This window comes from Corapipo altera, unplaced genomic scaffold (genome assembly GCF_003945725.1).
Source record: "Corapipo altera isolate COAL_440 unplaced genomic scaffold, ASM394572v1 64, whole genome shotgun sequence".
Taxonomy (NCBI): Eukaryota; Metazoa; Chordata; class Aves; order Passeriformes; family Pipridae; genus Corapipo; species Corapipo altera.
The window spans coordinates 12,463,929-12,487,713 of NW_020884893.1; the positions used below are offsets into that span (position 1 = coordinate 12,463,929).

At 45.8% G+C, this 23,785-nt stretch overlaps 1 long non-coding RNA gene across 1 annotated transcript; it reads right to left on the reverse strand.

Moving 5' to 3' along the window:
* Positions 1-1,131: 1,131 nt before the first annotated feature.
* LOC113948469 lies at positions 1,132-8,908 on the reverse strand. Its single transcript, XR_003528159.1, has 3 exons — positions 8,837-8,908; positions 8,130-8,197; positions 1,132-1,369 (listed from the first exon to the last, which is right to left on the reverse strand). It is a non-coding gene; the product is annotated as an uncharacterized LOC113948469 (long non-coding RNA).
* Positions 8,909-23,785: the final 14,877 nt, after the last annotated feature.

A 23,785-nucleotide genomic window follows, 5' to 3' on the forward strand; every position in this document is an offset into this window, starting at 1 on the left:
CTGCAGGGACAAGCCTGGTGATAGATCTTCTGACATTTCCATGCTCCTGTTCAAACTATAGGAAAAACACACACACAAGGATTACACATCCCTGGCTGGCACTGGTGTTTGCTCTGTAGATGGCACAAGTGCTAACCTTATTTTCTACATTGTTTATGCCAATGTAAAGTGGAAATAGCTGTAGGAATTACCCCTGACATGTGTGAGATCTGGCCACATCAACCCTCTCATTTATTCCAGAGCATGCATTTTCCTGGCCATCATTTCTCAGCCTACCTTAGTCAACTGCAATAACATTTTTGGCCAGCACAAAGGTTTGACCTGATGTCTGTGCAGATCTGGAAGGAATTTCCCCTTCAACACACATGATCTTCCATTAAGCAAAGCCAGTTCCATGATTCCTGGAAGAGTTAAGAGGCACAAATATCCTGTAACTCTGGATCCTTGCAATTAATTCTGTGTCTCCTTTTTAGGGACAAGAAGATAATTCTTTCACACCCGGGGCTGATGGGTCATTTAGGGGCAGTCTTATCACTCTGTGAGCAAGGACACATTGCTAAATAATTCAAAATGGAAATCTCTGATGTTGTTCATTCTTCTGCTCTAACTGACCAAGTGTTATGCAAATTTTGGAGTGGAAAAATATGAAAACTCAGTCTTGCAAATGGAATGACAGCCTGGATGGGTTGCTGTGCTCTGGAGAAAACAAAGGAGAAGAGCACTAGACCTTATTTACAGACCTTTCAGTTCACTAATCATGAAGAACTGCAACATTTCTCCTGCTGCTACACACAAACACTTCATTAGTGGTGACAATCAGAGAGGGCCAAGCATTTCTACCACTGTGTCATCCCAACCTGGCCCATCCCACGTGCTGATGGAGGCTCCTCCTTGAGGCATTGCTGTGTTTATCAGAACAACACTCATGGACAACTGTTCAAGCACAGAAAGGAAGCAACTTCTTAAATACCTACACAAATACCTACTGAAAGGCAAGTGAATGTTTGCATGAAAGGCCAAGCTTGAGAAAGATATTTAGGTAATAAGAACAAGAAAAATAATCAATCAGTAAAATCAGAATAATGACAATTATCAGCAAAAGAGACATAAAATTAAAACTCTTACCTTACAACAAAGTCTGGCTCTGGAAAGACTTAGAAGTGGAAACTTTTCCTCCTCCTAAGTAGTCTCTCAAGTTGGGATTTTCAAACTGCTGTTCAGCTGTGACTTCAGCTTGAAAACTTTGAAAACTCTGAAAACTTGTGGCTGCTCAGTACACCTATGTTAAAATTCTCCAGAAGTTCACATGGCCCTTCACTTGGAGTACACAACTGCTCTGCTTGGAGAGGGTAAAGCTGTGGTGTTCCTGCTGGAAATGTTAAGACAAACTGTGGAAAACAAGGGTTACGTCCTAAATCTCCCTCACTCATGGATTTACACTTCTCTCCCTTGGCAGAGCAGCTCCTCTTGGTCCATATATTGGGCAGAAAATGCTCAGGTCTCAAAGCTGCTGTTTCCTGCCTCCTGCAGGAGGTCACTGCCCAGACACATCCAACACCAGCTATCACACAGGTGGACATGGGATTTTCCTTTTCCAAGCAATGTCCAGTTGGAAACCACGGAAACCTCTTTAGCCACAGAGACACAAAGATGCATTAGGGAACATTCTCACCAATCACATGCATCTTTATGCAGAAGCAAAGCCAAAGTTGGCTCCTTCCCCCACAGTGTAAGAATTCCTATACAGATTATACACCTTATTAATTCTAGGCCAGTGAACTTTCCTCCCAGTTTATAACAAAGTGTCACATTATTAGTCAGGCTTTCCAGCATCTTTTGATAAAAATGGTGTTTTTATTGCCGTATAAAAAATACAAGGCAAGTTAAATGTTCGGTATTTTCTTATAAAATATTTAGGTTTATAAACTGTTGCAAACAGCCTGGTGTTTATATAATATTCACAGACATCTCTAATGCCTCTTATGAAAGCTAATGTATAAGCTCTTAGCTTTGCAAAAGGGTTTTAAAGATGCTCTGCCCATCTTAAAGTGTAATTCTACATAGTCTGAAGAGCTACTTTGATAACAGCTTGTGTTGAGCTTAATGTTTATTCCTCCCACTGCTGTCTAGGTTGAAATTTGCTTACTTAATGAGTGAAAGCCCCAGTGCATTTAAAATTTAAATACCTGACTAGGACACCCTTACTCAGCAAAAAGCACACACATGCCCAATTTCAGGTACATGCTTAAATCCTTTAAGTCTCAGGGCTCGAATCATATGCCCACATTATTCAACAGACAGAAAAGCAGTTGGGAATACATTTTTGAGGCATTTCTGAGGCAGAACAATGTAGTTCACAAGGGTAAGAAGTTTTAATCACTTCTTTTCCAGGTATTGCTCAATCTCTGCCACTACTAAGAACCAGCTCCTTGTTTCAGTTTCTGAGTTGTTGTAATTCTTGTTGGTTGTTCCTGTAGATATTTTACTTTTGCTTCTAAATAAAATAAATAATAAAACTACTCAAACTACAAGGCCACAATTGTTCCCACATCCAACAAAGTGCCAAGCAGAGTGGGATTCTTCTCCCCCCATCAATGGACTCCAAGGTGTCACATTTGCACCTTGTCATTTTGATGTCAAACAACAGAAACAGTCGAGAATATTTATAATTTTGAGGACATTGTTTAAAACAGAACAGTATCAGAAAGACTCTCCTTGGATGTCTCCTGTGAAGAAGAACAGACTTTTACTTTGTTCCCCTGTGTAATTTCTAGGGCCTGTGGCCATGGAGGGGAAGTTACACAGCACTGAAAGTTCTGCAGCAACCCCAGGATAAGAGCTCTGATCCTGAGGGAAAACTTACAGAGTCCTTAGGGATTGTTTTCCATAGTTTCTTCTCCTGTGTTATTTGTAAGCAAACTATTTTTCCCCATCATTGGACAAATCTGCCACTTTTTGGGTCTAGAACCTCAAGAAAACTCATTCTCTACAACAAAGGCAGAAACAAGTCATCCAATTCCTCCCCAGACTTCTGCAGAAGGACAGACAAAGGCCATGCAGCAGATTATGCTCCTGCTAAACCCCCAAAGCAGCATTTCCTTGCCAGCTCCAGCCCTCCTGGAGCTCCTTCTCCACCCACACCTAAGTGGCCTCTAGAGCCAGGACTGGGCAGTGCCAGGTCCTTCTGCTCTCTCTGCATTTTGCTGTTCAGTAACTTCACCCCTGGGATCTGAACACAATGGTCAGAAAGATGCCCCTGTTTTGGTAGTAAATGGCACCTGGCTCCCAGAGCAACACAGGGCCAAGAAATACCTGCACAGACAAACAGCTCTTCCCAAAGGTCCTCTGTACAATGATAATGGTACTGAACATGACCTTCAAAAATTCTTTGCATAGTAAATTAACTCTCCTCAAAGCATGAATTTATAGAAGAAGGCAAAAAAAAAAAAAATAAAAACTATCAAGACTGAAGAGCTTTCATTTTCAAGACAAGGACATTGTGGCAAATTAAAATAAATTTATCCTTTGAAATAAATTTAAATAATTATAAGCAAGGAAAATATTCTCTTCCCTGCCCCTTTCAGTTTAATTTAATGAGGGACACTAGTTAACAATGCCAATAATAGACTGTTGTGGTAACTCATCATGGCCACTACAACCCAGCTGTAATCAGACAGAAAAGTATCAAGGGTTGGCCAGTGCAATCATTATCAGATTGAGATTATTCAGAGAGAGAAAAAAAGAGCAAGAAATTTTAAGAAAGGACCTTTGTTTATTTGATTAACTCCTTGCCATCTATTTTAATTCTTCCCACTTCTTTACACAGTCATTTTCCACTCATCTCTCTCAGCTTCCCTGCTTGCTTTGCTTAGCAATGCATTTCTTGTAAGCACATGAAAGCTTTTCCAATGGTCCCAATCAGGCACATTCTCCAAAGGCAGGCTCACCCTAAACAGCACTCGGAGTCAGAACAAGATGCAAGACAAGTAGATCCAGCAAATGAATAGGAGGCATCACAGTGAGACAATTATGATGAATATAAATAAGCTGGCGAAAAGAAATATCATTTCACTGAAACATGCAATTTTACTGAACCCAAAATCATTCTTGGAGACAAATCTGTCTTCAGAAAGCTTTCAGGATGAGGGTTTTTGAGGTTGCATCAGCTGTGATCTAAGGCAGCAACATTCCAGATATTTAGATTGAGTCTGTCCCCATTTTGCAAAGGCAAATTTTGAATGTCAGAATTGCCATTATCTGACCATCTCATGGTGCAAAGTTACCATGAGTCCTTTGTGGGAAGGAGAATGTTCTTACAGCCAGTTAGTCCATATCTTCTCTTGCTTTTATTTAGAAGCCACTGTGCAGCTACACAGAAATACCTGAGCTAATCCAGCATGAGCCAGCTCGAGCACAGAGAGAGAACAGACACGCTCCCCCAGGCAGCTGCCCAGAGCAAACCTGTGGAGATCCACATCCAACAACTGCAGATACTGCACCTCCCTCAGGTACCTCCACACTGGACTGCACATCCACCTCTGCACACCCACAGCCTGCTCTGCACACCCACAGCCTCCACACCCACAGCCTGCCCTGCACATCCACAACCTCCCCTGCACACCCACAGCCTGCCCTGCACATCCACAACCTCCCCTGCACACCCACAGCCTCCACATCCACCTCTGCACATCCACAACCTCCTCTGCACACCCACAGCCTGCCCTGCACATCCTCACCTCTCTGCTTTAGCCTGAGCAATCAAAGTTCTCACAGGCCATGCAGCACTGCACATTTCTGACATGGTGCAATAAGTCAGACAAATCTGGTCACCCAAACACTTCCAGTAACTCTGCTTAGCAATGATCTACAGGATGAGAAACATCCAGCAAACTACAGCAGTTTTAAGAGTTTTACTCAGTTATTTCTTTTTCTTTTTTTTTCCTTCTTATTTTTTCCCCATTAGGGAATTACCAATTGTTCCAAACTGTTATTAACTGGCTCCCAGCTCCACACACACTGTCAAAGTGCTGCTCAGCTGGCGGGCACACCGTGCCTTCCCAGCAGATTTCTTTCACAGCTGGCTTTGCAGCCTGAAAGGTCCTTCCCATTTCCAGCTCTGCAATCCTTCCAGGCAGAAGGGAGGAGAGGAACAGGCAGATGCCTTTCCACAGAGATGTAACAACCCGAGCAGGTTCTCAGCATGTCAATAACAATCTAATCAGGTTGCATTTACTGAGGGGAAAATGAGGGCTCTGACTTTGCCAGAACACTTCACACATCCGCCTGCTCTTACAAACACATACAACACGCTCCAGTTTCCAGATGCAGATAAGGATAACCACAGTGTGGAAAACAATCCAAGAACTAGTCTAGCCAACTCCTAGCTGGACCTCAGCCTCTTTCCACCTCCTCTCCGTGCTCTGGAATAACAATCTCTGCCTGTGACTTCAGTGCAGTCACAGACACTGCTGGGTGTTGGTGTCCCAGCCTCTGCCCTGCTGCTCCCGGGATACACAGGGATGGATCCACAGGGATGGATCCACAGGCTGGCCCACCCTGCTTCTCCCTCCACCTTGGTGTAATGCCAGGGAAACCCAGCTATGCCCAAGGAGCAGGAATTTGTCCTGGAAGAGTCCTGATGGCACCTCTAGAGAAAGAACAGCTGCAAGGATCTCTCCTCCCCACGTGGGCAACCAACTGCACAGAAATGTCCACAGCTCACCAAAAATAATGCCAGGCTTTTCTTCTGCTCAGTCTAATTCCTACCAGAGCTCCCTCCCTGGGCAGGGCTGATTAAAGCTGACCTAACCCTGACTGGAAGACTGGGGGTATCATCCTCAGGTGACCATAGTTAACTTGAATTAGTCACTGGCTTGTGAATCAGAGAGCAATAACCACTCCAGACAGCAGAGCTGCACGCTGGCTCCTCATCCAGCATGCTCCAAGGCAGGGACTCATGCCCAGTAGCAAGCTAATCTTGTAAAAAAAATAAAATTATAAAATAACACAATAGGATTTTGAGTCCAGATTCACTGCCTGCAGGAAGGAGCATGATTTTTTTTTTTTCCTCTCCTGGCTGATTACCTAAAGAAAAAAAATTACTAACTCCAGTGAATGAAAAAGGACTTTTTAGTCCAAATGCCTCAGTCAGGTCATCCAAATTCCCGGTTGCCTTGATCTCTTTTCCAGCCAATGAGCTCCTCTTAAGCTCTGACTGATGGTGTTGTATATTTTAAAATGTGTTTATTCTGACAATTTGCTCTGCTTTTATGTAAGAGGACAGGCAAGCAACTCATCCCCAAAACCTCAAGGAAAGAGCACAAGCCTTGGCTGCTGGACTATTTGGCTCCCTGAAGACTGTTGATTCTTGGACAAACTGTTATTCCATCCCTAAAAGATGTACTTACCCTGAAAAAGAAAGTGCACACACAAACATACAACTAGGTATTAAGAGCTTTGGTAGATCTGTGACTCTGGCCTTGTGACTGAAGTGTCAGCTGCTCCTGCAGAAATGGACATGGGAGTGGAAAAAAATCCCAAACAAAAAACCAAAGAGAGAGTGAACCCTGAACTGCCCACAGCTGGACTGGGCTGAACTTCCACTGCAAGCCACTAACGTTGGGTTCTCCTCACTGCCTCCTGTCAGTGAGGTCATGGAAACCAGAGGCAAACAAATGGGGACTTCTAAACAGATCCAGAGCTAAAGGAAGGGGGAAAAGGGTGTGGGGGAGAATACTCAGGGAACATCTGTTCTGTGGAGGGCTGTGTGTTTCTCAGGGTACCAGGAGAAGGGCAGATATGGTTGTACAAGAGAGGTCAGCGGGTATCAGACCACATCACCCCTTTCCTCTTTCCCTTGGCTGCCTCTTAACACTCCCTTTGAGTACATTTCCCTTTGGTTGTGGGAGACACATAATCCATCAGTCCTCTTACAAAGCACGTTGCAGTGGCACTGCCTGAAATAAAACCCAGATTTTTGCCTTTCAGCCCCCTGCCTTCGCCTCTGCTGCTCACTCCTAGCCTTAATCTGAGCAGAGCAGACAGGACTGGGGAGGTGGGCACAACCCCACTGTACACCCAGAGCACAAGGATTACTCCAAATACAATGGTGGGGCTCGTTAGTCCCCCTCACTCCCTTCCCCTAACAAGTTCCCCCCTGGTTTTACCAGGAGTGCCTGCAAAGACATTCCTGCTGGAAATGCATCCCCAGGTCACCACAAGCTCCTGCATGCTCAGGGTCAGCAGCCCTGGAGACAATGCCCAGCCAGCACATGAGGAATAGAGACAGGGACTAGATTAAAACAGACTTTTAAATGAAGTTCAATTTAAATAAATCCCTCTATTTTTGTTGCCATCGACCAGTTTAAACTACATTTATTCTCTGCCATTTGTCTTCTTTTTGTACAACCTATTTGTGGTTAGCAGTGATTGCACGGGAGCTCATCATCTCCCAGGCTACACCCCCCCTCTGCAGGGGCTCATCCCAAGGGTTGCCCCAGTGAAGCGCTCTGCTTATATCCAGCCCACGAGCTCCTGGGATGTCCCCCTTCCACCCTGCCCTGCACACTGGTGCCTGTCCTGCAGCCCTGCCACATCCCCCTCATCTCACACCCCGACATCCTGGACACAGCCCTGCACTGGGTTCCTCTTCCCACAGCTCTGTCAGTACCCAGGCCAGGCTGGCTGTGTCCTCCCCCCTCCACAGCCTGACACCCCGCTGATGTCCTGGGGAGAGGAGGTGCTGAAGGCTTCTCTGAGGGGGGCCAGGAGTGGGGACACAACCCCCATGGAGGGAGCAGCCAGCCATGGAGAGCCATGGGCAGCACCAGCCATGGGCAGCACCAGCCAGCCCGAGGCAGCCCCTGCCCAGCCCTGGCCTCCAGCTGAGCTGCTGGAGAAGCCCTGGCCAAGCTCACCCCGAGGACACTGCCCACAGTTCACAGCACCCACTGGCAGGACCCAGTGCCCTCCCTGCCCAATTCCAGGCTGCCAATGAGGGAATGGAAAAGGATACGAAGGCCATGACTGATTATCTTCAGATGGCACCAGCTCTGGAGAGCAGCCAGACAGCCAGACAGCCACCCTGGACCAGCAGGTTCCTCGCCAAAACTTCCCCCAAAACCTCCTACCTGAGGCAGTCCTGCATTTCCCATCCATGTGGCTTTTCCTGAGCCTTCCCATTTGGGACATGTGGCACCTGTGGGCACGTGGACATGGTTCAATGGTGGAATTGGCAGTGCTGGATTAACAGTTGGACTCAGTGATTCTCGAGCTCTTTTCCAGCCCAGCAGCTCTGTGATTCAGCCAGGGCTGGGAGGGCTCAGCAGCCTGGCTGCTCTCAGCAGGCTGGGAATGTAACCTCGGGGGCACTGCATCAGGGCTGCACAGATCCCATTGATCTCCTCCCTTTGAACTTGGCAGAAAGCTAAAGTTTGCAAAAACGATTCTCTTTAACCTCTGTGAAGAAGGAGAGATCTCAGGGATTTGAGTGCTGATCATCCTCACAGCTGCATTAGCAGGTGAAGGAGCTTCTTTGAGATTCTGCTCAGCGAAGTGAGCGGGTCAGGGAATGTCAGAGAGGATCAAGGCCAGAGAAGATGGTTGTGTTTTTAACAAGCTCTGCTGCTAAATGTGCAAGAGAGCAGCAGCTAGGAGGGAGGGAATGGGTGTGTGGTGACATGGAGGAATGGAGAGAAAGTCTTAGCCAGCAGGACAAGCATCCTGAGTCACACTGCTGGGGAGGTGAGGCTGCTCTGCCAGGGAAAGGCTGACAGACTAAGTCAGATGCTTGGAGTAATTCCACAATGTTAATAAGTAAACAAATAAAAACAATCACCTTTTATGAAATATCAAATCTTCTCAGTCCCATCCTGAGTTGAACTCTCCCCAGCACCCACATCAGACAGTGCCTGGTTGCTCCCAGCACAGTGTCCCTGTGCTGGAGCTGTCAGAGAACAAAGGAGGTGCCACCACAGTTCACACACCTGTGACCAAGGCAGCAGCTCTGTCCTGATTCCACAAACCTCATGGAGACAGAGGGAGGAGGAGGGTGAGGTGCCCAGCACACCCACAGCCTCAGGTACCACAGAGCTGCCACTCGGTGAGCTCAGCAGACACGGCTGGAAATCCCTGTGGAAAACCAGGACACAGAGAGCACAGAGCTGTGAGCTGACCCAGCCTGGGGCAGGGGCTGCCATGCACACACTGCCATGGCTGAGGGAGAACAGCCTCAGTGCTGGGAACACCACTTACCAACCTTGGAAAATAAAAGCAATGACTCTGAAAGAGGTGACAAGCTCTGGATACTCTAATTGAAAAGTGCTGCTGTTTTCCAGCTCCTCTGGATATGGCACTGCAGGTAACTGGAATTCAGTGATGAACAGTGCTGGGAATGGGAATGGAGTGTATTTGCTCTAAGCAGAGGACAGTCAGTAAAAGCTCTGTGAGGGGCTGTGAGCAGACATCAGTCTACCTTGGCACATGGACACCTCACAGGATCTCAGCATCACCAGAAGGAGCAACCACAGTGTCCAGAGCTGCTAATTCCAAGCTCAGCAGCCTGAGAGCTCTCACACACCACAAGCAGAGCTCAGCACTGGGGTTGGACTCAGATGCTTTAGCAACAAGCAGTGCAGAAAGCCCAGAGGATGACTGAATGTGAAGTCTTTCTTTGGAAGAACAATGGAAAAATCATCCAGCCAGGGTTTGAATGAGTAACTGGTCCTGACACCTGAGCTACTGGCAATCCCAGGGGCTGTTTTAAAAAGAGTAACAAAATCACAAGATTTGTCAGCAGATTTTCATTATGAGGAAGCTGAGGTCAACCATATTTCTAAATTAATTTTCTAGTACATCTTGGTTAGACTTTAGGTAATAGTCCCTCCTCCAGCTCCCCCCCTTTTTTTAATAAGTACAATTTACTAGAGTTGCATAAAAATGAGTAATACCGTAGTTTCACTTAGACCCAACATGAAATGAGTCATTTCTTTCCAGCACATGACCAGGCTATTATGTCTCTCCTAAGCACACCACAGAAAGAGATGTTACTTTTTGCCCATAAACAGACACTGCAAATCATCTGATTCTTTGAAGTGACAATGAGTTCACCTCCTGCAAAGGTCCATTTGAAGTGCACCTTTCCCTGTCATACCCACATCCCCACAGCTGTGTCAGGCCCTGGGAAAGGGGCACACACTTTGTTCCCATGTCTGTCTCCTCTGGCTGACAAGGGGAAAAAAGGTCTCTTTGACAATGGAGCCCCAAAGGGAATAAACATGGTACCTTTATTTACAGATCCAAGGCTTGATAATCCCATCACTAGATGCTCCATCCCCCTCAGGCTTTGAGTAACCAGGATTTATTACTGCCCTGTTCTGGGCTTTTCTGCCCCTCTCATCTTTCCAGCATTCTGCACCTCAGAGACACAATCTGAGGAAGGTGGTGGGTTCTGACTGGGACTGTGAAATGCAGTGTTTGTGTAGATAACATGATGACATTGAAATCACTATTCTGTCTTCCCCAAGCTCAGCTTTGCCCTTCAGTTTTATCCCTTGTGCTTGAACTTAAGGAAACACAGGGATTCCTGATCTTCTCATTAATTAGGCTCAGTTTAAGAAAATCTGGGCAACTAAACCAAGACAGTTTTTCTCTCTTAAAACAGAGAAATTAAAAATGCAGCAGAAACAAACCCCCAGAGCAGGGTAGAGCCCTTTGGCCTTTGTCCCTTCCACCCCAAAGCAAAAGGGGGTACTTGCCTTCCATGAGGCAGGACATGCTCCAAGGACTCAGGAGTGCTGGGAGCCAGTCCCATCACAGGAGGATGACCCCTGGGTGCTTCCATGCCCCAAATCACTGTCTCACACACAGCAGGAGGGGTCAGCACCACCTTGCTCTGTAGTGGCAACAACATTCCTGCAAAATCTGTGAGGTTACACTGAAATTAGGGTGGATTCACTGAATTATTATTTTTCTTTACTAAATTCACCTCTGACCAGTCCTTTGGGATCTATATGGCAAATATAAGTGCTAATCAAAGGCAGGACTAATGGTAAAACCCAAACCAGTTATTAACCTATTTACTTTAATATAGCCTGACAGAAACAGGTCATTGCATCAAAAAATCTCACCTTAGGGAGGAGCTCCCATGCCCCTTCCATGTCTTTTACATCTTCTCTGGCCTCCTTCCCATCAGAATTCCCAGAGCATGTTTTAAACATACAGGTGGATGCTGCCCAGTGTCACCCTCATTGACAGCTCCAGTCCTTGTCAGCAAATGTCCCCTGGCAAATGCCCCTGCTCTGGTCTAACCTACCCTTGCCCTTCCCTGCCAGCCAGAAACCAGCCCATAACTTACTGACCACGGAATACAGCTTCTCCCTTTCCAAGGAAATCTCTTTACTGGACCAACTGATATGGCAGGAAGAGACAAAACACATTTCCTGCTTCCATGCCTGTTCCCAAGGTCAGGAATGGGGGTAGGAGATTTTTCATTCACACTGGATTATTAGTTTGTTCCTTGGCATCCCAGGAGTGACTACAGCATTTGCTACAGCTCTAAATCCACATGCAATTTTCAGCTCTTTTAAAGCAGTAACTGATGTACCAATCAATGCATTTTTGTTACGGGGGGATGTTCACCCTGCACACAAACATCCAACAACACTGGTAATATTCCCCACATTTATGCATACACCAGCCTTTGGTGGCAGTAATGACACTTCAGTGTCCCACTGTGAACAGAGATATAAAGTTCTTTTTTAACCCCTTAATCAAACTTAGTTTAAAGAAGACTAGGAAAAAAGAGAAAAAATCCAAAAACCTTATTGTCACTTTGAGTCAGAGGCAGGCACAAGATCTCTTTCCATATATTTTGATTTAGTTCACAACACAGTAAAAATTCATCAGTTTACACGAGACACCCACATTCCTCTGGATTTACACAAATGTGACCAAGAGCACAGTGCTGGTAAAAATTCCCAAAAGCTGCTCTCCTGCCTTCACATCTGCCACGAAGATCCCCATGACACTTCTGCAAACTCAACTCCCACCCACTTGGCTCAAAATGGAGCTACAAAGAGGTGACTTGCAGCTCCTTTTCAGATCCCAAATCCAGGAACTTCTCTCATATTCTTTGAAGTTTGACCTAGAAATACTGAAATCCTTTTTATTCAAAAATAAATAGATTTTTTTATATGAACTGTATATCACTACCTCCTCACTTCCCAATCTGGGCCAGTTTTTAATGCACTGCCTTCCACTACCTCAGTCCTGAACTCCCTCAAACTGAGGTCATGCTTCCTATATTTCCTTTGAAATCATGACACCTACAAGGAAAGGGGGGTGGCAGTAGACTACATCTTAAGACCTTCCATAATCCAAGACCTGGAGCTATAAGAAAGGACTGTGCATTGCAGCACTGATGATCAAACCATGAGTTGGCAAGACTGGGCTTTCATTCAACTGAACCACAAATGCACTTGAAACAGTGACTTGCTCTTCTGCCTCTGTTCCAGATCAGCCCAGGATCTTTGCTGACATAAACCAACCAAGGTCATTTCTGCTCTGAATCAACAGCAAAAAAAGGGAAAGGACAAGAACTGAAGATATCACTCTCCACATCTTCATCCCACAGCATATTCCAGAGGGCACAACTTGATCATAACTTCTCTCACTCTCCCGTGACCTCTTGCAAAATAATCCCTCCTCACGAGCAAGTTACAAAGCAAAACAGTTCCTTTCTCACTGAAAATGCACACTGGCTGTGATGGCAAGATAAAAGCCATCCAACAACACACACCATTTCAGCTTATCTTGAGAAAAATGATATCTCATCCTCCAACAGGGAGGGCTGTGCAGGGAACACAACCTGCCCAAGGTTATGGAGGGATCCACATCACGGAGAACTTGGACTCTCCACCCTGTGCTGCTTCAGCACACGAGAGAGGGAAAAGGTCTGTTGCCCTTAAATTGTGGATATAGAGGCTCCACCACAACCAAACTGCACAACAGCACTCATCCCAGGGAGTTGCCTTCCCCTTCCCAAACCTTTAGGAAGCACTTGTAGGACACGGACACACCGTGCAACCGCCCCAGCCCAGTATCCAGGTGATGCCTCACATTGTCATCAACACAAGCCCTAAAACAGGGTGACTGTTTTGTTAGTTCAGGGTTGAGGATGCTCTTCCTGAAGCCCCTGCAGGAGGGAAGCCTACTTATTTGGGACCATGCTTCCTCCAGCACAGGGACACAGCACATGGATGTGTCACCATCCATGGAGCTCCAACATCCAGGACCACCCCAGCCCCAGGAAGTGCAGGTGCAGCATCATTTCCAGCCATCCTCCTCTTTCACCCCAGGCTCTGCTCCTGGGGAAGCACCTTCATCCCCCACCTTTCCTTCAATACAGTCCCCTGATTTCCCTGCCCAGCAGAGGCAAACACCAAGCTCAGATCCCCAATGGCATCTCAGGTTCTTTATGTCTCAACAGCAACACCTGAGCCACATCTGCAGGCAGGTTTAGGCTTTCTTTGGTTGTGGTGTGTGTCCAGGGGACAAAGCACATCTTGAGCCTCTCCCAAGGACCTGTGCTCGCTGTCAGACTCACACCAGTCACAGCTGAGGAGCCAGAGAGGAGGAGTGTGTTACACTCCTTTCCTTCAGACAAGGCTCCAAAAATTCCTGTGTTTGACTACAGAAAACACAAATGATGTGGTTAAACTGATCACCCTGGCAGTGATTTAAAAAGAAACAAAACAGAGCCAGGGAAATCCAGATTTATAGACCTGCAGCCCATTTCCTTGTAGCACAAAGGAGAAAACCAGCTTGTAGGCACATGTTTTCCAGCCCCCAAATTTGTTATCTGTACTGGTCTTACACCCAAAGGTATTTCTCCAAGATACCTTCAGGTAAGCAGGAATAGAACCACAGCCCCTTTTCATGCGAGCCAGATGTCACAAAGGCAGCCAAAGCTATGGGCCTGGCTTTTTGTCTGCTCTTAGAAATAAACATCAAGGTTACTGAGCAGGAGAAACACTGGGGCACTCACTGCTCAGGAACCCCGGACACATTTCCAAACAGCAAATTACACATGTGTAAAGACTTGGCAAATGGAACAGGCCTGCTCTGCTGCCATAGGCTCCCCCTCCCCATGGCCTTCATCCCTTCATCTCCATCATTAGCCCCTTTACTGGATAACCATGGCTTTACAGAAGTGCAGTGCCTTCTCCTGATAACATCAGCTCTCCAAATGCAAGGGCTGCCATTAAATAAGTATTGTTACACTTTTTACCCCTACTTAAGCTTGATTTAGGCATAGATTAGAAGTGCAGAACAGACAGACAACTGCTGAAAGCAGAGAAAACATGGGGGGTTCTTGTCCAAGGCAGAAGAGGGGGAGGGAAGGAGGCTGGATGTGGCTATTCCTCCCAAGCCTCTGCTGATCGAAGCCAGCCATCCCCATCAATACCACTTTGCTTTGGCAGCCTTTCCAGAGGAAAAAAAAAAAAGGAAAAAAAATCCCACTCCCCTGTGCAACCTGCTTTAATTGCTCTGTGTATCACACACCAAAGGGGAAAGCCAGGGGGGAGCAGCAACATGATGAGCTGCACCACCTTTATTGCTTTCAAGAGAAAATTCTTGCAGTTGGGGAGCAGGAAGGGGGACAGAGTATCCCCCTCTGACCCACAGGGCACATTCTTTGCCAGTCCATCTGCCACCCCCAGCTGCTAAATCCTCCATCCCCAGCACAAGGTGATCTGAGAGCAAAGCACACTCCTGACACAGGAAAGGGAACAACTTGGGCTGGTTCCCCCTGACAAGCCCCACTCTGCCCACCCCCTCCCTCCCTGCCATGTTTAAAGCAGCTGAACTTGAGGTACTGAGATATCACAGAGAGAGTTTCCCTTTCCTATCCCGCTCAGATGGCTCTTGTCAGCAGCTCCCTTCAGCCCTGTTTTCCATGAGGATTTCCTTCCCTCCTGCTCTGGAGCCACTGCTCTGGAGCTCACATTATTTGATTTCTTGGAGCCTACAGTCTGGAGCCAGCGAGGTTTGTCTGCTTCCCTGGGTTCAGCTAATAAATTGGGATCAGGGGGTCACACAGCAGGGGACTTGGAAGCCTGAGAGCCTCTGACACCATTTTTATTAGTTTTTACTATACATACCATTTCAGGAGCCGGGATGCCATCCCAGTGGGGCCCTACCCATTGCTTAGTAACTAAGATTTTGTAATCTAAGTTTTGACAAGGTCATTTTTTACCTTGGGAGAGGGTGGGGGAGGGAGAACTCCCACATACATTAATTACACAAACACTGTGGGGACAATGCAAATAGGAACCCATTTCCCTTTTGCATCAGGGCCAAAGAATGAAAAATCTATTTACTATAGGGCTATTACAAGCTAAACAGGCCTGGATATTTTAAACAACACACTGATACAGTCCCATCCTCTACTTGAAGATTGGATGAGTACATTTCAGCCTTTCCCCTGTCTATCCCGAAAAAAAAAACCCCATGCCATAAGGAAAAGTGACCAAACTTGGAGGTAGCCACAGAGCCCTGATGCCCAGGTTGTAATAAATACTCCCATGCCTTTACTGGGAGCATAGGAGTGACGCTGAGCAAGCTAAAATTAAGCAGCAAAACTTGCACCAGCATTGGCCTGGCCATGCTGATTAACCCAGTGTTTGTTAACCACCACTGGCACACTGGGTATAAAGGACCTTTGGGCAAGTTCCAGTCCCAGCAGACAGAGGTGCAAAGAGCCCAAACACCCACTGGTCCTTCTGGTCAACCAGAGACAGGTTTTCTCCTGATATACAGTTCCTTAGGCTAAGAAGCAGGATGTTTAGAAAGCATGGGAAACAAGGAAGCACAACCACTGACAGCAAGTGAGACAATCCCATGGGAGCAGGGTCAGAGCCAAGGCAGTGGGAGGGCTGTGGTGACACCCCTGGGAAAGGGTACCAGTGTGGGGGAAAGGAGCTGCCAACCATCCTGACCTGGGAAACAAGGCAAAGCAGGCATTTTGGCCCACAGACACATCAGAAGGTGCAGCCAGAGAGTCAGGCTGCCTTCCTGGTACACTTGGTGCTGCTCTCCTCCACTGCAGCTTTGCTGTGTTCAATAACCCTGAGCAGAGTTTTTCTTTTCCTGTATTTTTACATGTGCTGTGATAAATTCATTCTGGAAAGGGGAAAATGGTCCTTTGGTCACTCCCACCTTTCCCTTCCACCCTCTCCCCTGATCCAGAGCTGCATGAGGTGTGTGCCTCTGATGTAGTTAAAGAGGGACTGAGCCTGAGTAAGGCTTTGAGGTCCCTTGGTATGTGTCCTGCTGGCTGTCACTTCACTGGGCTCCAGCACATGCTTTGAGGTTAAGTGCCAGTGTTTGTGTTTTGGGCCTTTGTTGTGGTTCCTTGATATGTTCATGATGGCCTTGGCTCTGCCACCCCACAAGCAAATGCAAAACTCACAAAGTGGTGACTCAGTCATTTTCTCCACTGGCAGCAGCAGCAACTGGCAGAGGCTCAAAACAGATCAGAGAACAGGGCAACAAGTGTCTCCAAGATGGATTTCAGACAAACGAGGAAAAATGAGAAACCTGAAAAAGCATGGAGAGAGAAAAAGCCTGATACTAAAGAAAGAGTCAGAAAACAGCTGGAATGTCAAGTATAGAGGGAAGAGATCAGAAGCAAACGAGCTCTGTGACAGACAGGGAGCTGTGCTGTGCTCCAGCACACTCAGAACATGGATTGTTCATGGGTTAAACCAGCCTGCACCTCAGAGGAACCTGCTTTCTGCTGCCAGCACTGGAAGCTCAAAGCAGAGCCTACAGATCAAGCTGTTTTCTTCCTGCTTGAGGCAACAGCCCTAAAAATAAAATGACCCTGGAGGACTCAAAGCTGGCTTGCTCGTTTGGCTGATGGTGTATGAAGTAGGAGAGCAAGGCTCGTGCTTGTTCTTCTGCAGTTATATGGGCTCTGTGGGTTTTCAAATAACTAAACACATCCCCAGACATGAAGGGGAACTTCATCCTGACCTGGTTTTGCTCATGGTAACATCTTCATCCCTGGAAGAGAAAAGAGTGATCCCTGTGTTTCCTCTGCTGTCTGAGCACACAGTACCACAGGCACTTGTTCACTGGACACAGACCTGTGAGTAACATCAGTGAGCACTCACCCCACCAGCCACACGTCTGAACCTAAGCTGTAAGCTCTCCAATAAAAGCAAGACATCACGAGCTATGATGCACATAAAAAGGATGTTTCCATATTAACCATGTTGCAGGCTGAACACATGACAAAGTATCACATATGGACTCATATAAAGGCCTCTATAATAAAATACCAAGTTTGTAGAAGCAGAAAAGATGGTCTTGTGCTTAAGCACAGCACTAGAGCCACAATATCTGGCTCCTGTCCTTGGTGTGACCCATGGCCATCCTGTGAGACCTCAGGCAAGTCTTGTCTTAGGCATGTAGCAGTTATGAAATGACTACAGAGTGCAGGGATTTTTCACCACCCCCCCCCCCCCCCCTTTTTTTTTTTTTAACAGTGCACAGCAATTTACATTCAGGGAGCTTTACAACTCATTTCTCTCTGTTTGATCTCCAGCCCCAACTTTCCTGGCAAAACAGCAATTAGAGCACAAGTGCTGAGCCGGCTCTTTGTTGCTGCCCATGCCCTACCAGCCTCTGAAAATGGTTGTGACTCAGTCACCTAAGCTGCATTCTATTTATTCATGTGTAAACTGGGAATCACTATAATTGCTTTCTAAGCATTAATTGATTATTCCTCATAGCACTGCTATAGAATTCCTAGAACAGAGAGGAAGAAAACCAGCAAGAGAAGCAGACAGTAGCAGAACTGCAAACTACTAAGAGTTCTTTGTTTACTTCTTTTCTTTTCTTCTGAGCGTGGTGCTGCAGAAGGAGCTCTCCAGGCACATCTTGGTTTGCCATGCCATGGCTTGCTCTGTGACTTCAGTCCATGCATCTCAACTTTTCTCTGTTCAAGCCCAACTCCCTCTTGAAAGTGAAAGTTTATGTTCCCAGGGGTCTCCTGACTCTCCTTTACAATGAAGACATGTCCACTTATATTATTACCTATATTTATCTTTCCCTATCATTAGGGGCCAAGATAGTCAGTTGGATATCAGATGACTCATGAATTTCTAGGTGCAGTTCCCTTCTTCTACAGCTTCTCTCTGCAGTTGTGTATCTCCAGTCACCACTCCCACGTTCCCACATTTTCTCCAGCTGGTTGGTCCTCATATATCTCTGCACATCTCCTACCTGTTACAGCAATGGGCTGCAAAGAAATTGTGACCCACACACTGATGTGTAGGAAGAGAAATTAATTCCCTCCCTTCCTGGGGCCGAACTGCCTTGAATCCAGGACGGATGGAGCAGCATCTAAATTCCCAGAGAAGGTGAGGAACTGAGCAAGAGTGGCAGTAGGTGTGTTATACAGACAGATTAACTTCACACCCTTAATCATTTCCAGCAACAAAACAACCAAAATAAAACACAAATCAGACTACAAAACTCAGGTCTGGTTCTCCCTCAGGGAAAAACCCTAACAGTAAAAATACAAGCCTAAAACAGCCACCTTTGGAATTCACTGCCATGGAAAGAGGCAGTATATAGCATAGCTTGGTAATGCAAACAGTCTCCTTTTCCCTAATGGAGTATACTCAGCTCATAAAAAATACTGCTTTGCAGAGTCATAGCTTGAGCTTTGGTTTTCATGGTGTTAGGTTAAAATTATTTTACTACTGTAGTTATTTAGTCACAGATCATATAATCACACAACAGCTATTGCCATCACAGATGATCATCTGGGAACAAGGTCTGCACATTTTACTCCTAAAAATTAGTTTCCTCTCATCTCAGGTGACAACATGGAAATGTATTGAAAAGACAAAAGGAACATTCAAACCCACTAGTAAAAGATCCAGGCAGATATTCTCAGCTGTCTGTAAGATACTCAGAGAATCGTCCCACCTGAAACCCAGAAGTTTCCCATGGCAGAGGAGAAAGTTATTTGGGAAAAATACAGCAGTGAAAAATCAGACTTTTCTGGTAGCAGGCAGATAGCTGAACACTCATTTTTCTCCTCAGAGATTGTTTTAATGGAAAAACTGACTGATGTGGCAGAGTCTGTTCCGGGACAGTGACACTGAGTCACAAAGCGAGGCCGTCGCTCACGCAGCCTGTTCAGTGGCCTGGAGTCAATGGAAGGCTCTGGAACAGGCCCACACACAGCAAATGAAGTTTGCACATGGCTGTTATTAGCTCAGACCCACTGAGAAGCTGCTGCTTTCAGAAGGACTCTTCCCTCACAATCAGCAGTGTCACTGCTGTCTGAGGATGTTCTGCAAACTGCGACAGGCACCGAACTGAGGGGTGTGCTTTGGACTTTGCTGTTCAAAGAGGAGGAAAAAGAGTTTCACAGCTGTAGGTTGAGCATGAAAAATGGGGCAGGTGACAGAAAGAGGGTCACCACACTGTAGGAGTGTCTCTGACACTGTATGGGCATTGTTTTCTGTTATATTATGTGAAGTTAGTGCTGGCAAAGCAGGGGAAAAATGGTTGTCTATTTAAATCCTGGGATGAAGAGCAGCAGCAGCCACCTCTTAAAAGGAAAAAATATTCTCCTTCAGATGAAGGAGGAAAGAAAATCTATATAAAGGACAAGCAGTAACAGAAATCAGACATGGAAGCCTAAGTTAGGATATGAAAACAAAAAGCAGCTCCAGAAGGGACATTGAACAGGCTTAATTGATCTCCTAATACAAAGTACGTCCCTTGAAGTCAAACATCTCTTTCAGATGGGGAGAGGGACCAAAAAATGACCAAGCACAATAAAGTGTCAGTTCAGGAGAACAGAGAAGAGTCAGAGGCAGGACTGTGTCCCAGGACAGAGGAGAAGCCACACAGGGAGCCCGTGAGCTCCAGCTCTCAGCTCCTGGTTTTGAGGCAGGACAGGAGGAGCAGGGGTGCTTTGCCTTCCCTCTGGGGGCTGGGGCTGTCCTGCAGCACACCCAGATGTTTGTCAGGTTTAATGTCTTTCTCTCAAAATAAACCCTTGGAATCCCTTCCACTGCCTTGGCATTTTGGGGGAAGATACCTGAGTATATTTTACCTTACACTGCTACCACTGAACCTCACAGAATGATTTGCATGGCAATGTTTAAATCAGTGGTTACAATCTACTGAGGCAGGGCCTAGATCTTAGAAGAAAATGAGGAGTGGAAAAGATGGCACTACCCATAACCAAGTCACTGACAATTTAAAAACAAGATGTCCTGAATGCTTCCTACTTGATGACCCTGATAAAGCAACAAGATGAAATTACAGCTGTCATCCCCTTCCATCCTGCTGGAAACCAGGGGGAGTGACACAAAATCTGGTTGTTTGTTTGGTGTAGACTGAAAAGACAATCCAACCCCACGGTCTCCTCATGAGAGGTCAATGCTGACCCCTCTCAGAACTGCTCAATATCCCTTTTGCAATGTATCAAGTTGGCAGAGGAGTCACCAGGCTGGGGAAAACCTCGACCAACTTACTCCTGACAACAACACAACAATCAGCAGTAACATGAGTAGAATTAGTTGTGAGTCAGCTACCCTTGTTACAGGCAAAAATATCTATCTAACCATTAATGACATATACTTGGTGCCCTGAAAAGCTTTCAGCTTTCTGAAACTGTTACGGGTAATTCAGTTGAGTGAAAGAGTCTCACTGAGCAAACAAACGTGACTGGGAATTGTTTATGAACGTTGTACCAAAAGCCACAACTCAATAAAAACAGGAGAGATGGTACTGGTCAAATAACTGATACACAGTAACAAATTACAGAAACCTCATAAAAGCATGGAAAATTATACAGCCAGTAGGATCATGCATCAAATACAGTAAATCTGAAGTTTATTAAGACTCTTAAAATGGAATTTGTGCTTAGAGCTAACATTAAAATGCAAAAAGTATTACCAGAGCAAGATATTTTTCAAGACAATATACCTAAGCAATGCCCATCTAAGAGATCCCAAACTGAGAAGCAAATGCCTTCAGCACACCTCAGAAGAAGGAACATTCTAGAAAATAACCATTATTTGCTGCCATACCTTGCTCATCTCCCAGATACACTCTGGCTACAAGGATCTCACATTGAGAGCATTGGTGTTAAAAGACCTTTCAGAAAGCCCAAAGTCCTTGTGGAAGGATACACACAGTGCTCTGCTGGAAATCATGGACAGCAAGAGCTGGCAATCATCATCCATGGCCCTCCTGCCATCCATGGCATGCCATGACCTTGACCTGATTTTTAACCTCTTCCATGCCATGCCTGGATGCCAACCCTGCAGGGTTAAGCCAGTTGAAGCTTCAGTGATTATTGCAGAGTGACAGATGGAGTGTCAAAGCAAACAGCATCTGTCCAAAGGGCCCCAGTAGGTGATGCTTCACAGAGTATCTCCTGAACATCTGTAGTAATTAGATGCTTAAGCTGAACAAAATTTAATTTTGCAGGTTATGTTGAATCAGATATAGATCACTGCACAGAGGCCCTTGATCTGCTCTGCACTCCCAGAAAACAACGTTGCTTCTCCCCAGGCCCTCTTCACCTTGAACTTCTGAACTATGGCAGCTTGTTTGTTCAAAAAAATAGGCATTTAATGACTAAATACCCAATTTGGCATCCAACAAAATTGTTTCCCATGTCAAAAAGGAGACCACAATCAGAAGAAAACACAAATGAGAAGCAGGAGAGGCCCAAAACTTATCCAAGGGGAAGACATCTGAGTTGATATCCCAGTGCAGGGATGGAACACACTCCCTTCCCTCCCACCACAGGGAGGCAAAGCTTAGCAAGTCACTGTCAAAGATACACCAGAGACCATTTCATTTGCTCTCTGCTACACATACCTGAGGTGGGACCCACTCCTCACTCCTTCCTGCCTCTGGCATTCCCAGCCCTTGAACTGACTTGCCCTGGAGTTGGACTCTCTCCTTTTAAAGTTACAAGAAATATCTTGTCTGGGAGAACAGCGATGAAGGCATTGCTTTGAAGGAGAACCTGTGACCAGCAAAAGCCAAAAAAAGCAGATGCAGAGTCAGGTCAAGCAGTCAGGAGGCAGATAGGTCTGGAGAGAGCAGACATCCCTCAGAAGAGATGATGGCTGTCAGACTGATATATCAACTCTTACTGGTATATCATGGACCTTACTGTAGCCACAGTTTCCTGGCTACAGAAAAAAACACACTGATATGTCCTTTCTAAGGCAGGAAGGGGCAAGGAAACTAAATCCCTTTGTGCTGCACAGCAAGGAAACACTATTAGAGAGGGGCAATTTCCTCAGAGTCCCACATATCTGGTAACCCTGATCATTCTGAGCAGGGAACAGGCCAGAAGATAAATGTTCAGCCTTCAGCACTGATTGCTCAGAGTGCAAGGTTCTCATACAGAGGTTACCATAGAACACTGGATTATGGTGATACATTACCCTGCATTGCTGATGGGTTTTTACACAGGTGTTCATGTTCATTGCTCAACTCTCCATAGTTTATATTATTTTCTTCATTATATCTAATCTACCATGTTTCTCAGGCACTTATCAATTTAGGATGCTTCTTCTGTGAGCAGTAATATATTTCTTAAACACTGGACAGATTCACCACTTACCTGCCAGCACTGGTTCATTCCCTCTCCTTCTGGAGAGCCCTAAAAAGATGGACTGTTGATTCCATCCTCTGCCAAAAGCTGAAGCTGTTGGTCTGGGAACCTTGAGTATTAAGAAACCCAGTTGTGCTCCCTCCTCTTCTTACTCAATGGCTTTTCCTGTCCCAGCTACAGAACAAAACTCTTCAGATCATACCAGAAGAGGGCAATTCATTATTTTTTAGTTGTCAAAGTTGAGGGTGAGTAGGAAATTAACTGAAACAACAGAAATGCTGATCTCATTCTAAATCATATATTAAATTTAATTCTCTGTTGGTGTTTGATCTTTGCTCACTAAGCTTGAACTGTTCACACATTTGGTGCAGCAACTTCAGAGCCATAAATCATAGAACCATAGAATGTTCAGGGGTTGGAATGGACCTTAAATATCATCCAGTTCCACCCCCTGCCATGGCCAGGGACACCTTCCACCAGACCAGGTTGCTCAGAGCTCCATCCAACCTGGCCTTGAACACTTACCAACGTCATCAGAGGTTGCAACTGGAGAATGGGCAGAAGATGAACTATGGTTGGAGTCCAGGCTGGTAAATGCTAACCAGTCACACTGGGTTATAGTCCAAGACCTTCAACTGTCCTTGCAAAAGTGTGATCAGGCTCCAAAACATTCAGCAAAAGTGCTCTCCTGGACTGACTTACTGGGAGCTGCAATGGCAGGGCCAGCTCAAGTTTCTCTGACCCCTGAAACTAAAAGTTTACAGAATTCTGGACTTTAGAAGATTATCAAGAGAGATTTCTCCATGTGACAAACCCCAGGCCACCTTTATGGAAGGCCTAAACCCTCTTATCAAATCCTGCACCAAATCCCACTTTGGACAGTCAGAAAAACTCGGGAAGAAAGGAAACAGATAAAAGAAGGAAGGAAAACTCCCAATGGGCCTAATATGGGACTGGGGGTTGGGAAAAGAGAAGACAAAAGCCATGTCAAATGACTCTGCTCTCCCCTCTATTTCATTTGAAGAGAAGATTAGGTTACTACAGTTCAACAATACTCAGTTTGCTTATTGCTTTGGGCATTAGGAACTTAATGCAAAAGTAATGAAGTTAAAC